This window comes from Triticum dicoccoides, chromosome 3A (assembly GCF_002162155.2).
Source record: "Triticum dicoccoides isolate Atlit2015 ecotype Zavitan chromosome 3A, WEW_v2.0, whole genome shotgun sequence".
Lineage (NCBI taxonomy): Eukaryota > Viridiplantae > Streptophyta > Magnoliopsida > Poales > Poaceae > Triticum > Triticum dicoccoides.
In genome coordinates, this window is record NC_041384.1 from 197,731,397 (window position 1) to 197,746,428 (window position 15,032).

The following is a 15,032-nucleotide window of genomic DNA, read 5'->3' on the forward strand; positions in this document are numbered from 1 at the left end:
ATGAGGTCATGGGGTTTGTTGGAGTCGCAGGCCGACTCCCCAAAGCCGGCTTCTCCGGAAGTCGTCCCTGGGACTCGGCCGTGTGCGGGTAGTCGGCCGTCTCACTGTCGACTCCTCAGGAGGCGGCTCTTCGTCCTAGGGTCTTGAGGGGCGCAGCCGGCCCGATGTCTTGAAAGGTTCTGGGGCTCAGGTTGGCCTACCCGTGGCCCATTACTCCGACAAGCCATGTAAAACTTGCAACAACAAAGTAGAGGACGTCTAACTTGTTTTTGCAGGGCATGTTGTGATGTGATATGGTCAAGACGTGATGAGATATAAATTGTTGTATGAGATGATCATGTTTTGTAAAAGTTATCGACAACTGGCAAGAGCCTTATGGTTGTCGCTTTATTTTATGAAATGCAATCGCCATGTAATTGCTTTACTTTATCATTAAGCGATAGCGATAGTCGTAGTAGCAATAGTTTTCAAGACGACAACGACGCTATGATGGAGATCAAGGTGTCAAGCCGGTGACGATGGAGATCATGACGGTGCTTTGGAGATGGAGATCAAAGGCACAAGATGATGATGGACATATCATGTCACATGTTTTGATTGCATGTGATGTCTATCCTTTATGAGTCTTATTTTGCTTAGTATGGAGGTAGCATTATAAGATGATCCCTCACTAAATTTCAAGGTATAAGTGTTCTCCCTGAGTATGCACCGTTTCTACAGTTCGCCGTGCCAAGACACCACGTGATGATCGGGTGTGATAATATCTACGTTCACATACAACGGGTGCAAGCCAGTTTTGCACGTGCAGAATACTCGGGTTAAACTTGACAAGCCTAGCATATGCAGATATGGCCTTCGAACACTGAGACCGAAAGGTCGAACGTGAAGCATATAGTAGATATTATCAACATAGTGATGTTCACCATTGAAAACTACTCCATCTCACATGATGATCGGACAAGGTTTAGTTGATATGGATCACGTAATCATTTAGATGACTAGAGGGATGTCTATCTAAGTGGGAGTTCTTAAGTAATATGATTAATTGAACTTTAATTTATCATGAACTTAGTACCTGATAGTTTTTGCATATCTATGTTGTTGTAGATCAATGGCCCGTGCTACCATTCCCTTGAATTTTAGTGCATTCTTAGAGAAAACTAAGTTGAAAGATGATGGTAGAAACTACACGGACTGGGTCCGTAACTTGAGGATTATCCTCATTGCTGCACACAAGAATTACGTCCTGGAAGCACCGCTGGGTGCAAGACCCGCTGCAGGAGCAACTTCGGACGGTATGAACATCTGGCAGAGCAAAGCTGATGACTACTTGATAGTTCAGTGTGCCATGCTTTACATATTAGAATCGGGACTTCAAAGATGTTTTTGAACGTCATGGAGCATATGAGATGTTCTAGGAGTTGAAGTTAATATTTCAAGCAAATGCCCGACTTGAGAGATATGAAGTCTCCAACAAGTTATATAGCTGCAAGATGGAGGAGAATAGTTCTGTCAGTGAACACATACTCGGAATGTTTGGGTACCATAACCACTTGACTCAGCTAGGAGTTAATCTTCCTGATGATAGTGTCATTGACAGAGTTCTTCAATCACTGCCACCCAGCTATAAAGGCTTCATGATGAACTACAATATGCAAGGGATGGAAAAGACAATTCCCAAGCTCTTCGCGATGCTAAAAGCTGTGGTGGTAGAAATCAAGAAGGGGCATCAAGTGTTGATGGTTAACAAGACCACTAGTTTCAAGAAAAAGGGCAAAGGAAAGAAGGGGAACTTCAAGAAGAACAACAAGCAATTTGCTGCTCAAGGGAAGAAGCCCAAGTCTGGACCTAAGCTGAAACTAAGTGCTTCTACTGCAAGCAGACTGGTCACTGGAAGCGGAACTGCCCCAAGTATTTGGCGGATAAGAAGGATGGTAAAGTGAAAGGTATATTTGATATACATGTTATTGATATGTACCTTACTAATGCTCTTAGTAGCGCCTGAGTATTTGATACTGGTTCTGTTGCTCATATTTGCAACTCGAAAGGGCTATGGATTAAATGAAGATTGTCTAAGGACGAGGTGATGATGCGCGTTGGAAATGGTTCCAAGGTCGATGTGATCGCCGTCGCCACGCTACCTCTACATCTACCGTCAGGATTAGTATTAGACCTAAATAATTTTTATTTGGTGCCAGCGTTCAGCATGAACATTATATCTGGATCTTGTTTGATGCGAGACGATTATTCATTTAAATCGAATAATAATGGTTGTTCTATTTATCTGAGTAATATCTTTTATGGTCATGCACCCTTGATGAGTGGTCTATTTTTGTTGAATCTCGATTGCAGTGATACACATATTCATAGTATTGAAGCCAAAAGATGCAAAGTTAATACTGATAGTGCAACTTATTTGTGGCACTGCCGTTTAGGTCATATTGGTGTAAAGCGCATGAAGAAACTCCATGTTGATGGGCTTTTGGAATCACTTGATTACGAATCACTTGATGCTTGCGAATCATGCCTCATGGGCAAGATGACTAAGACTCCGTTCTCTAGAACAATGGAGGGAGCAACTGACTTATTGAAAATAATACATACTGATGTATGCGGTCCGATTATTTTTGAGGCTCGCGGCGGGTAACACTATTTTCTGACCTTCACAGATGATTTGAGCAGATATGGGTATATCTACTTAATGAAACATAAGTCTAAAACATTTGAAAAGTTCAAAGAATTTTAGAGTAAAGTGGAAAATCATAGTAACAAGAAAAAAACTTTCTACAATCTAATCGTGGAGGTGAATATTTGAGTTATGAGTTTGATCTTCATTTGAAATAATGTGGAATAGTTTCGCAACTCATGCCACCTGGAACACCACAGCGTAATGGTGTGTCCGAACCTTGTAACCATACTTTATTAGATATGGTGCGATCTATGATGTCTCTTAACGATTTACCGCTATCGTTTTGGGGTTATGCTTTAGAGACGGATGCATTCACGTTAAATAGGGCACCATCTAAATCTGTTGAGATGACACCATATGAACTGTGGTTTGGCAAGAAACCTAAGCTGTTGTTTCTTAAAGTTTGGGGCTGCGATGCTTATGTGAAAAAGCTTCAACCTGATAATCTCGAACCCAAATCGGAGAAATGTGTCTTCATGGGATACCCAAAGGAAACTGATGGGTACACCTTCTATCATAGATCCGAAGGAAAGATATTCGTTGCTAAGAATGGATCCTTTCTAGAGAAGGAGTTTCTCTCGAAAGAAGTGAGTGGACGGAAAGTAGAACTTGATGAGGTAATTGTACCTTCTCCCGAATTGGAAAGTAGTTCATCATAGAAATCAATTCCAGTGATTCCTACACCAATTAGTCAGGAAGCTAATGATGATGATCATGAAACTTTAGATCAAGTTACTACCGAACCTTGTAGGTCAACCAGAGTATGATCCGCACCAGAGTGGTATGGTAATCCTGTTCTGGAGGTCATGTTACTTAACCATGACGAACCTATGAACTATGAGGAAGCGATGATGAGCCCAGATTCCGTGAAATGGTTTGAGGCCATGAAATCTGAGATGGGATCCATGTGATAGCCTGGCTTAATAGGGATGATAGACTACTCATATCAATAAGGAAATCCTTCTTTTTCGGGAGCCCATTCCGACAGAACTTCAAAGTTAAGCATGCTCAGCTTGGAGAAATTTCAGGATGGGTGACCGACCAGGAAGTTGCTCCCGGGTGCGCACGAGTGAGGACAAAGTGCGCAGAAAAGACTAGTATTGATCTGTGGGGCCAGTCTAGATCCCGCCAGGAGTAACGACCACTGGCGGGTGTGTCCGGGGCGTTACAAGTTGGTATCAGAGCCGACCCTCGCGGTTACACGGATGTTTGTAGACAGGTGCACGGTCATGTTGTTCATGATGTTTGTGACCTGTCATGGCACACGGCATGGTACATGTACCGGATTGGATGCACAGACGTATGTGCCAAGAGGGAACGTTCCTGTGGCTCGACGAGGACGTCGGTTCCTCTGAGTGGGGGTGTATGTGATAGCCTGGCTTAATAGGGATGATAGACTACTCATATCAATAAGGAATTCCTTCTTTTCCGGGAGCCCATTCAGACAGAACTCCAAAGTTAAGCGTGCTCAGCTTGGAGAAATTTCAGGATGGGTGACCGACCGGGAAGTTGCTCCCGGGTGCGCACGAATGAGGACAAAGTGCGTGGAAAAGACTAGTATTGATCTGTGGGGCCAGTCTAGATCCCGCCAGGAGTAACGACCATCGGCGCGTGTGTCTGGGGCGTTACAATCCATGTATGAGAACAAAGTGTGGACTTTGGTTGACTTTCCCGGTGATCGACAAGCCATAGAGAATAAATGGATCTTCAAGAAAAAGTCTGACGCTGACGGTAATGTTACTGTCTACAAAGCTCAACTTGTTGCAAAAGTTTTTCGACAAGTTCAAGGAGTTGACTACGATGAGACTTTTCACCCATAGCGATGCTTAAGTATGTTCGAATCATGATAGCAATTGCCGCATTTTATGATTATGAAATTTGACAAATGGATGTCAAAACTGCAGTCCTTAATGGATATCTTAAAAAGAGTTGTATATGATGCAACCAGAAGGTTTTGTGGATCCTAAAGGTACTAAAAAGTGTGCAAGCTCCAGTGATCCATTTATTTACTGGTGCAAGCATCTCGGTGTTGGAATATACGCTTTGATAGTGTGATCAAAGCATATGGTTTTATACAGACTTACGGTGAAGCCTGTATTTACAAGAAGGTGAGTCGGATCTTTGTAGCATTTCTGATATTATATGTGGATGACATATTGCTGAATGGAAATGATATAGAATTTATGGATAGCATAAAAGGATACTTGAATAAGAATTTTTCAATGAAAGACCTCGGTGAAGCAGCTTATATATTGGGCATCAAGATCCATAGAGATAGATCAAGACGCTTAATTGGACTTTCACAAATCACATACCTTGATAAAGTTTTGAAGAAGTTCAAAATGGATCAGTCAAAGAAAGGGTTCTTACCTGTGTTACAAGGTGTGAATTTGAGTTAGACTCAATGCCCGACCACTCCAGAAGATAGAGAGAAAATGAAAGTCATTCCCTATGACTCAGTCATAGGTTCTATCATGTATGCAATGTTGTGTACCAGACCTGGTGTGTGCCTTGCTATAAGTTTAGTAGGGAGGTATCAAAGTAATCCAGGAGTGGATCACTGGACAACGGTCAAGAACATCCTGAAATACCTAAAAAGGACTAAGGATGTGATTCTCATTTATGGAGGTGACAAGGAGCTTGTCGTAAATGGTTACATCAATGCAAGCTTTTACATTGATCCGGATGACTCTAAGTCACAAACCAGATATGTATTTATATTGAATGGTGGAGCTATCAGTTGGTGCAGTTCCAAGCAGAGCGTCGTGGCAGGATCTACGTGTGAAGCGGAGTACATAGCAGCTTCGGAAGCAACAAATGAAAGGAGTCCGGATGAAGGAGTTCATATCCGATCTAGGTGTAATACCTAGTGCATCGAGTCCATTGAAAATCAGTTGTGACAATATTGGAGCAATTGCCTTGGCGAAGGAATACAGATTTCACAAGAGAACTAAACACATCAAGAGACGCTTCAATTCCCCGCGATCAAGTCAAGGAGGGAGACAAAGATATTTGCAAGATACATACGGATATGAATGTTGCAGACCCATTGACTAAGCCTCTCTCACGAGCAAAACATGATCAGCACCAAGACTCCATGGGTGTTAGAATCAATACTATGTAATCTAGATTATTGACTGTAGTGCAAGTGGGAGACTGAATGAAATATGCCCTAGAGGCAATAATAAAGTTGTTATTTATATTTCCTTATATCATGATAAGTGTTTATTATTCATGCTAGAATTGTATTAACCGGAAACTTAGTACATGTGTGAATACATAGACAAACAGAGTGTCCCTAGTATGCCTCTTCTTGACTAGCTCGTTAATCAAGGATGATAAAGTTTCCTGACCATAGACATGTGTTATCATTTGATGAAGGGGATCACATCATTAAAGAATGATGTGATGGACAAGACCCATCCATTATCTTTGCATTATGATCATTTAGTTTTATTGCTATTGCTTTCTTCATGACTTATACATATTCCTTTGACTATGAGATTATGCAACTCCCGAATACCGGATGAACACTTTGTGTGCTATCAAACGTCAGAACGTAACTGGGTGATTATAAAGATGCTCTACAGGTGTCTCTGATGGTGTTTGTTGAGTTGGCATAGATCGAGATTAGGATTTGTCACTCCGAGTATCGGAGAGGTATTTCTGGGCCCTCTCGGTAATGCACATCACTATAAGCCTTGCAAGCAATGTGACTAATGAGTTAGTTGCGGGATGATGCATTACGGAACGAGTAAAGAGACTTGCCAGTAACGAGATTGAACTAGGTATGAGGATACCGACGATTGAATCTCGGGCAAGTAACATACCGATGACAAAGGGAATGATGTATGTTGTTATGTGGTTTGACCGATAAAGATCTTCATAGAATATGTAGGAGACAACATGAGCATCAAGGTTTCGCTATTGGTTATTAACCGAAGATGTGTCTCGGTCATGTCTACATAGTTCTCGAACCCGTAGGGTCCGCACACTTAACGTTCGATGACGATTTGTATTATGAGTTATGTGTTTTGGTGACCGAAGTTTGTTCGGAGTCCCGAATGAGATCACGGACATGACGAGGAGTCTCGAAATGGTCGAGAGGTAAAGATTGATATATTGAAAGGTTATATACAAACACCGGAATGGTTCCGAAGAAGATCGGGGATTTTTCAGAGTACCAGGAGGTTACCGGAGCCCCCCGGGAAAGTTAATGGGCCTATTGGTGTAGGGTAATGCAGCACAAAAGAAAGAATTTCTGACCTATGCACCAGCCCAGGACCACTATGGAGACTGCATACATGGTTTGATCTTTTTCGTTACCGACTCGTAGCGCAGCGGAAGTAGAGTCGATGAGGAACGGGGGTGCAGATCCCTGCAGCTAGGATTTACAACCTCCTAACCGCGAGGATGTATACCCTCATTTGCCTCTCGGACAGCCCTCCGGGAGGTGGTCAGACAGTCCCCCGGACGGTGTCGCGGACAACCCTTCGGGAGGACCTACGAAACTCGGACAGTCACTCGGACAGCCCTTCGGGAGGACATTTGTAACTCGGACGGTCACACGGACAGCCCTTCGGGAGGCACTCCCGAACTAAGACCTAAACTACGATCTCTCTACAGAGTTGCACACATACGGCGTCATCTATCCGGCACGGCTTCACCATCCAGAACTAGTTCCTGCCGGAACCCAGACAGCCTTTTGGCTCTACGAAACTATTTGACTGGGAGGGAGGGAGAGAGAGCCAGATCATGCATGGCATTTGTATGAGAGTAAGGAGTAAGTGTGGAGAGTGCGTCTCCACCTCTATTTATAGGAAAACCCAAGGGAAACATGAAAACCCCAAAATGCCCACACTTTATGTCACACATAAAAGGGCATAAAGGGCATAAAGGGATGACAAGTGGAGCTCCATGGAGGAGCTGCACCCTCCAACGTCCCACCTTCATGGGGGGCCCCAAAGGGGGTTCCTTGACCCCCAAGTCCTTCTATAAGCCTTTTGGGAAAAGCCCCAAAAGGTGGCTTTCCATAAATATCCTAAAAAGCACTTTCACTATTCACGACGACACTTTTCAGCGTCCGTTCGAACTAAAAATATTTATGTGCGCTTAGAACATTTCTAGTACCCACTAAAATAATTTTCAACGCGTTCCGAAAAAATTCCGGATTAGTGATTTTCATCTGCGAAAAGCATCTGAAGTGGTTCTGGAAGCTCCGGAGCAATTCCAGCTTTTATCCTGGAAAATTCCAGAAAGTTTCCAGAATGACTCTGGCACCCTCGAAGAATTATCAGGCATGTGCCGAAATCAATTTGACTTAATAGTATATACCGAAACAACTTTTCGGTTTCACCGAAACTCATCGGATGACCTCTCTCTGCGGAACTTTTCCCCTGTCCGAAACTTTTTTGGTGATTTTCTCTCAGACTCCCTGTCTAGTATTCAGCAGATAGATGGCCCTTAAGCATGTGACCCTATAGGTTCGGTGAAGTATAGACATGACCCGGAACCCCTTCCGATCAATGATCAACATCGGAGCCATGGACACCCATATTGAGTCCTATACCCACATGAATGAATATTCAAGTGAACCTCCTGTTGCAGTGAGCTATTCCTGTTGCTTCGTGATATGTCACAAACACCCGAGGTGAGATTTATTGCATCCTCGTGTACGAACAATTTTTCCACCATGCAAGTTAACTCGTTACCGGTTTTGTTCTCTTTTCTCGTTTCCATGTTCCGGCATCCTAGTGATCAAATCACAAGGTGTCTGGCCAAACGATTAAGGACACCGTAACACCGAGAGGGCCCAAGAATATCTCTCCATCGTCAGAGGAGCAAATCCCAATCTTGAGCTATCAAGTTACTTGACATACTTTTCCATGAACCCGTAAGCCGCCGTAATAGCCACCCATTTACGGATGACGTTTAACAAACCCCAAAGTTCATGAAGCAAGCATGAAGAAACTCGATACTCTCATGGTCTAAGGAATCATGCAAACGTTAACCATATCTGTGTTATATACCATCAAACTTGTGATGAATGTATCTCGTAGCATAACATCAATTCCAGTTGATTCAACACAAATGTTCTCTTAACATTATGCCCTCAAGGTAGCTGGCATAGACATGCCCATGATCAGGAAAACAGAACCATCATGCAACACTTGAGCTAGTCTTAGAGGCCAGACTAGGAATACATTTTAGCATTTATTATTCCACACATGCATATGAGTCTTCCTCCGAGCCTCGTGGTTATTGCAAACTCGAGAACCATAGTAGTTATAGCATGGAACATAAACATAATTATGAACCGGGAGATAATCAATAACATTTATTATTGCCTCTAGGGAATATCTCCTACAGACTCCCACTTGCACTAGAGTTAATAATCTAGTTAATGCTAATGCACTTTACGCCTAGGGCATACCGGTGTAAAAAATGCTTTGCATGTGGTATAGCCTGATGTCCATCGGATCTGACAATTTCAGCTCCATGTGTATCTCTGCATATCCTCGCGTTTTCACGCTTTCACTAAATTCATATTTTGTGCGGACTTGGCTTTGTATATATGTGAATCATTGGTCGAAACCTGATTCCTCTGACTGAGTTATGGAGCAACTATCTGCAATAGTGTCCCATTGACCAAAGCCTTCTTGGAACCATACCAAGTTCATGAATGAACTATATGATTCAACATCTTTGTCTTTGTCGCTTCTAAAGCGGCAACATACTTCGCCTCTGTTATAGAATTCGCCACAGTAACTTGTTTGGAACAATTTCCAACTAACTGCACCACCATACTGTGTGTTACACAAAATCCCCAATTTAAATTGAAAATCGCATGGTGAAATGATGAAGATTGTATCGATGTAACCTTTTACAACGAACTCTTCATGATCTCCACTTGCGAGAAAACATGTCATCGGTGCTACTTTAGTACTCAATGATCCTTTTTCACTGTTGTCCCATGATCAGTACTTTTGATCACTTTGGTGTCTATACTCGCAACAGCTTGGCAGTATTGGACATATCTAGTTGTTTTACATACCATGGAATACATGATTAATCCAAACACATGAGTGTGTGGAATCTCCATCATGTATTTTGCTCATCAGTGTTTTGGGACACCAATTCTTGCAAAAACTCTTTCCATGCGACTTTGGCAAGAATCACTCCTTGTCGTTCTTAGTGCTAAATGGTTTTAGCATCGTGTCAATATGTATTTTTGCTCAGCCCTATTAGGTAAATCTATCTCCATAAATCATTATGCCTAATATCAAGGCTTTTTAGCCCAAGCACTTCATCAAAGAACTATTTTCAAATGAAGTCCTAATTCGTGTCAAGAAATTTATTTCCAATTAACAATGTGTCAAGCACACAAGGTTTTCAGAAATATTATTATGCTCCCACTTACTTTCTTGAAACCACAAGCATCTTCGTTACCCATTGATGAAGTCAAACCCCTTTGACCATTCCATCAAAAATGAAGATTCCAACTCCATTTTGCTCTCTTCTGTCCATTGCTGGAACTCTGAAGCTAGCATACTTACTAGCATCCTGTGGACCGACAAAATACTTTGGATTGTATCACATACAAGTCCTAGGTTGTATTTCCATTTCATGGAAATTCTTTTGTCATCCATGTTTCATATCTCACGTTTTGAAATATGTAATAATTGCTAGTTTAACCCGAACCAACTTTAAGCATTGCTACGGTGAGACAATCTCATTGTTGTCAACTCCTTGAACTTGTTATTGCAACAAGTCGAGCTTAATGGATAAAACATTTTTATCCATATTAGTTTATAGTCCCATTACAACCCGTTAGACTCCAAGTCTATCGGAGGGTTTATCAAGATTTAAATCTTGAATCATTTATGGAAACTATCTCGGATTATATTGGAATTTAGCCAATTCCGGAGTCAGGGCCCATCAACGCTTCCTCGTGCATCAAAGGTATATTGTTGTCTAACAACAATATCTCGTTTGCGTACCTGAGAGGTTTGCATGAGCTTTGCCTACGTTGTTCAGCTGCAAGTTCGACCGAAGTGCATACATCTAATGTAGAGGCTTCCATATCAGTCACAGTAGGAAACTCTGGAATCACTTCCAGGGTTCCTTTCCTTTGACCTGATGACGAAGATACTTGTTATCTTGTCGAGTTGCATTGTCCTCCCACTTACCCTTTTGCAAGAACTATTCTCTTTAAAAGCATACCGTTTTGTGGCAAAAATCCTTTGCCTCAGTATAGTGGTGTGGGAATACCCAATGACTTGGGATAACTTACAAAGCAGCACTTGTCTGATTTGGAATAGGTTTGTAACCTTTTACACAAGCCCCATATTCCAAATGTTAAGAGAAGATATAACATGGTTGGGCGTACCATACCATGCCATCATTTCAACAGACCTGATGGAGCTCTTTTCAGTGTAAAAGCCGCAGTCTCTAAAGCATTACTCTTTAAAAGTGATAATGGCAAATTTATTTATGTCATCTTTGATCTTACCATGTCATAAATGGTTTGATTACATCTTCACAGACATTCCACTCATATTGGTGTTCCGGGAGGTGTAAGTTATGAAACTCTTTCCACAACTCATCAGACATTCGCTAAACTTGTAACTCAGATATTCCTTTCTGCAATCAAATTGTAGAAACATAATTTACTTGTTACAATAACTTCTACTTCATTTTTGAAAACCTTTCGAATGATTTCAAAAGATCCAGACTTACGTCTCATCAAGAAAATATCCATATATCTACTTGAGTCATTTCTAAAGATATATAAATCCAGTACTTGCAACAACATTTATTGAACTACACACATCAAAATGTATGATCACCAATAAGTTTGTTGCTCATTCCTTATGGCCTATGAACGGTATTTCAGTCACTTCACTTTTCGGAGGAAAGTTGCAAGTGTCAGATGATTTAAAATCAAACGACTTCAAAATCCATCATAATGGAATTTTTCCATGCGGGTTTCTCCAATGTGACCAAATGCAGTGCCACACATGTGTGGTATTCTCATAGTCTTGCGACATTTAGCGTCAGTGTTATGGATGTATCATTTTACCATCAATATTCATAACATGCATCCCATCTTGGATGGAAGCATGGCCCTTCATGTTATTCATAATACTGAACAACAATTGTTCTTTTACGAACAACCCTTACGCAATAAAGATTGAGCAATGGGCTAGAGTGTAAGAAACTCTAAAATGAATTATGAAAGTAAACACAGAGGTAATATATTAATATCATTATTCATAACATACATCTCATTCATAATGAAAGTATGGCCCTTATGTTTATTCATAATACTGAACATCAAAAGTTCTCTTATGAACAACCTTCTTGCAAGATACTTTATGCAATGGGCTAGAGTCTGTAAAACTCTAAAATGTTTTATGAAAATAAATACATATGGTAATACACCGATGGAAGATATAGTAACATTTACTATGTTCCATGTGTGTATCTAAACCTCATTCCCGGCCAGTCTTTCAGGCCATCGTAGTTCTTACATCGAGTTGCAAAAAATGCAATCGAGCGGGTATCACTACAAAAAAAAGACACATCCATGACATTTTGGGCCGAATGAAAAAAAAATTGTCATACATATGACACTTCTATGACGATAATTGTGACAAAACCCGGTATCATCATAGATGTGGTGGGCTCCTACTTCTATGACAAAAAATCATGACAGAAAATGGGCTTTTCGTCCTGGGCGGGCCGGAGACGCAGCTGCATGACATTCTTTGGGCCGTCCATGATGGAAAAAACCATGGTAGAAGCGAGGGGGAGGAAAATTTCGGGGAGTTCCCGGTTACGGTGGGAGGTCGGGGGCCGAGCGATGCGCGTTTCTCTCATACACGTACGCGCGTGTGTGCGAGGCGTTGGCTCTAACTGAATCCGAGCGAGGCGTTGGGCTCTAACTGAACCCGAGTGATTGCACTGCAGGCTACGCGTTACTGAACCCGAGCGATTGCACTGTAGGCTACGCGTTACTGAACCCGAGCGATCGATCGATGGCTGTTAACTGAACCCGATCGAGCAATTCCTTGGCTACTACTGCTAACTGAAGCCGATCAATGGGATGAACAGTGAGCGTTGCGGGAGGTTTGGATGAACAGTGAGCAGTGGCGTTGCCTCTGGATGAACAGGACCTCGTGGTGTGGTGGAGGGCTGGATGAACAGTAGACGGTGGAGGGGTGCCCGTGGAGGGGTGGATGAACAGGACCCCGTGGTGTGGGGGGCAGGATGAACAGTAGATGGTGGAGGGGTGCCTGTGGAGGGGTGGTTGAACAGGACCCCATGGTGTGGAGGGCTGGATGAACAATAGACGGTGGAGGGTTGGTTGAACAGTAGCCAGTGGAGTAGCGCGCGGTGGAGGCTGGATGAACAGGAGCCCATGGAGGCTGGAGGAGGTCGACGGTGGATGAACAGTTGCTCGTGGAGGCTGGAGGGGGTCGATGGTGGAGATGAACAGTATCCCATGGAGTCCCATTTTGCGGTACTCCACACCCCTCCCGATGAACAGGACCCCCGTTTCGACCGTAGCGCTCCAACACAAGTCAGTTTCCTCCGTTTTGCGGTACGCCACACCCGTCCCGATTAACTGGACCCCCGTTTCGACCGTAGGAGGTCCGTTTCCTCCATTTTGTGGTACGCCACACCCCTCCCGATCAACAGGACCCCCGTTTCGACCGTAGGAGGTCTGTTTCCTCCGTTTTGCGGTACGCCACACCCCTCCCGATCAACAGGACCCCCGTTTTGACCGTAGGAGGTCCGTTTCCTTCGTTGTGCGGTACGCCAGGCCTCGTTTCCATTGCCTCTTCCGTCCAAGCCCTCCCGATGAACACGACCACGCATTCTGTTCCGACCCATGAACACGACGACGATGTTGTTTCTCTGTTCTGACCCAGCCATGTACACGAGCCCTCGCCGTACGTATGCGCAAGTAGGCGTTCGAGACCCCGCCCGTATGTACACATACGTGGCCGTATTTTCTTTCTTGCACCCTGGCGGCTGTACGTACGTGTACATGCTACGTGTGCGCCTCTACTACGACACGTGCGCGCCTTAACTATGACACGTGCGCGCCTCTACATCCACCAGTATAAATGTACGTACACGTTCATGACCAGAATAACAACGCTACGTACGCTTCGACCAGGTGGGTCCCGACTGTCAGGCACTTCCTTGCGTGCGAAGGTGTAGCTGGTGGGTCCTAGCAGTTAGGGGGGAAACATTTTTTTCGCGAAATACGGTGGCCCGTCCGGTGGGTCCCTGCTGTCAGGTGGAGGAAACATTATTTTCCGCGTAATAAGGAGGCACTTCCTTGCTGCGGCCGTGGACCCAGCTGTCAGCCTCTCCACGTATAGTCCACGTCCGATGGAAGTCGTTCCTTGACCACGTTAACCATGCCGCGCCGAGAGCACCAGGGCAGTGGACGACGGCGAGGTCTAGGAAGGGGACAACGCAGAGCCGGGGAAGACGCAGCAGTGGAAGCCTGCGCGGAGAGGAGTATGAGGGTTCACTGGTTTGGCTGCGGTGTGAGGCTGCCGTAGCCGCAGAATAACAGGGGGTGTGGGTGAGTAGAGGGATGGCCTGGCTAGCGGTGGGAGTAGTACGGGGCGGTGAGGCCTCCGCGGCATCACAGCCGGCCACGGAAGGCAGGAGCATGTGGCACGACCGGCGCTACTTTGGGCGGCTGGAGCAAGAAGACCAGAGGTTGAAGAAGCACTACAGCCGTTGGATGCACATTGTACGGTCACTGGAGCTACAATCGTTCATATTGACTAAAGTTGACAAAGGCCCCCATCCCAGTCAAATTATTAGGCCCACAAGTCAGCCTCCCACCATGGTGGGTCCCAGCTAGCAGGGGGAGTATTCATTTTTTGTGTGTAATAAGGAGGCACTTTCGGTGGGTCCAAGCTGATAGCGGGGGGAACGTTTTTCGCGAAATACGCTGGCCCGTCCGGTGGGTCCGAGCAGTCAGGGGGGCAACGTTTTTTTCGCGAAATAAGGTGGCCCGTCCGATGGGCCCCTGCTGTAAGGTGGAGGAATAATTATTTTGCGCGTAATAAGGAGGCACTTCCTTGCGGCCGCCTAGACCCAGCTATCAGCCTCTCCACGTACAGTACTCTTCCGATGGAAGTCGGTCGTTGACCACGTTGACCACGCCGCGCCGAGAGCACCAGGGCGGTGGTCTCGACGGCGAGGCCTAGGAAGGGGACGACACGGAGCCGGGGAAGACGCAGCAGTGGAAGCCCGCACGGAGAGGAGTACGAGGGTTCACTGGTTCGGCTGCGGTGTGAGGCTGCCGTCG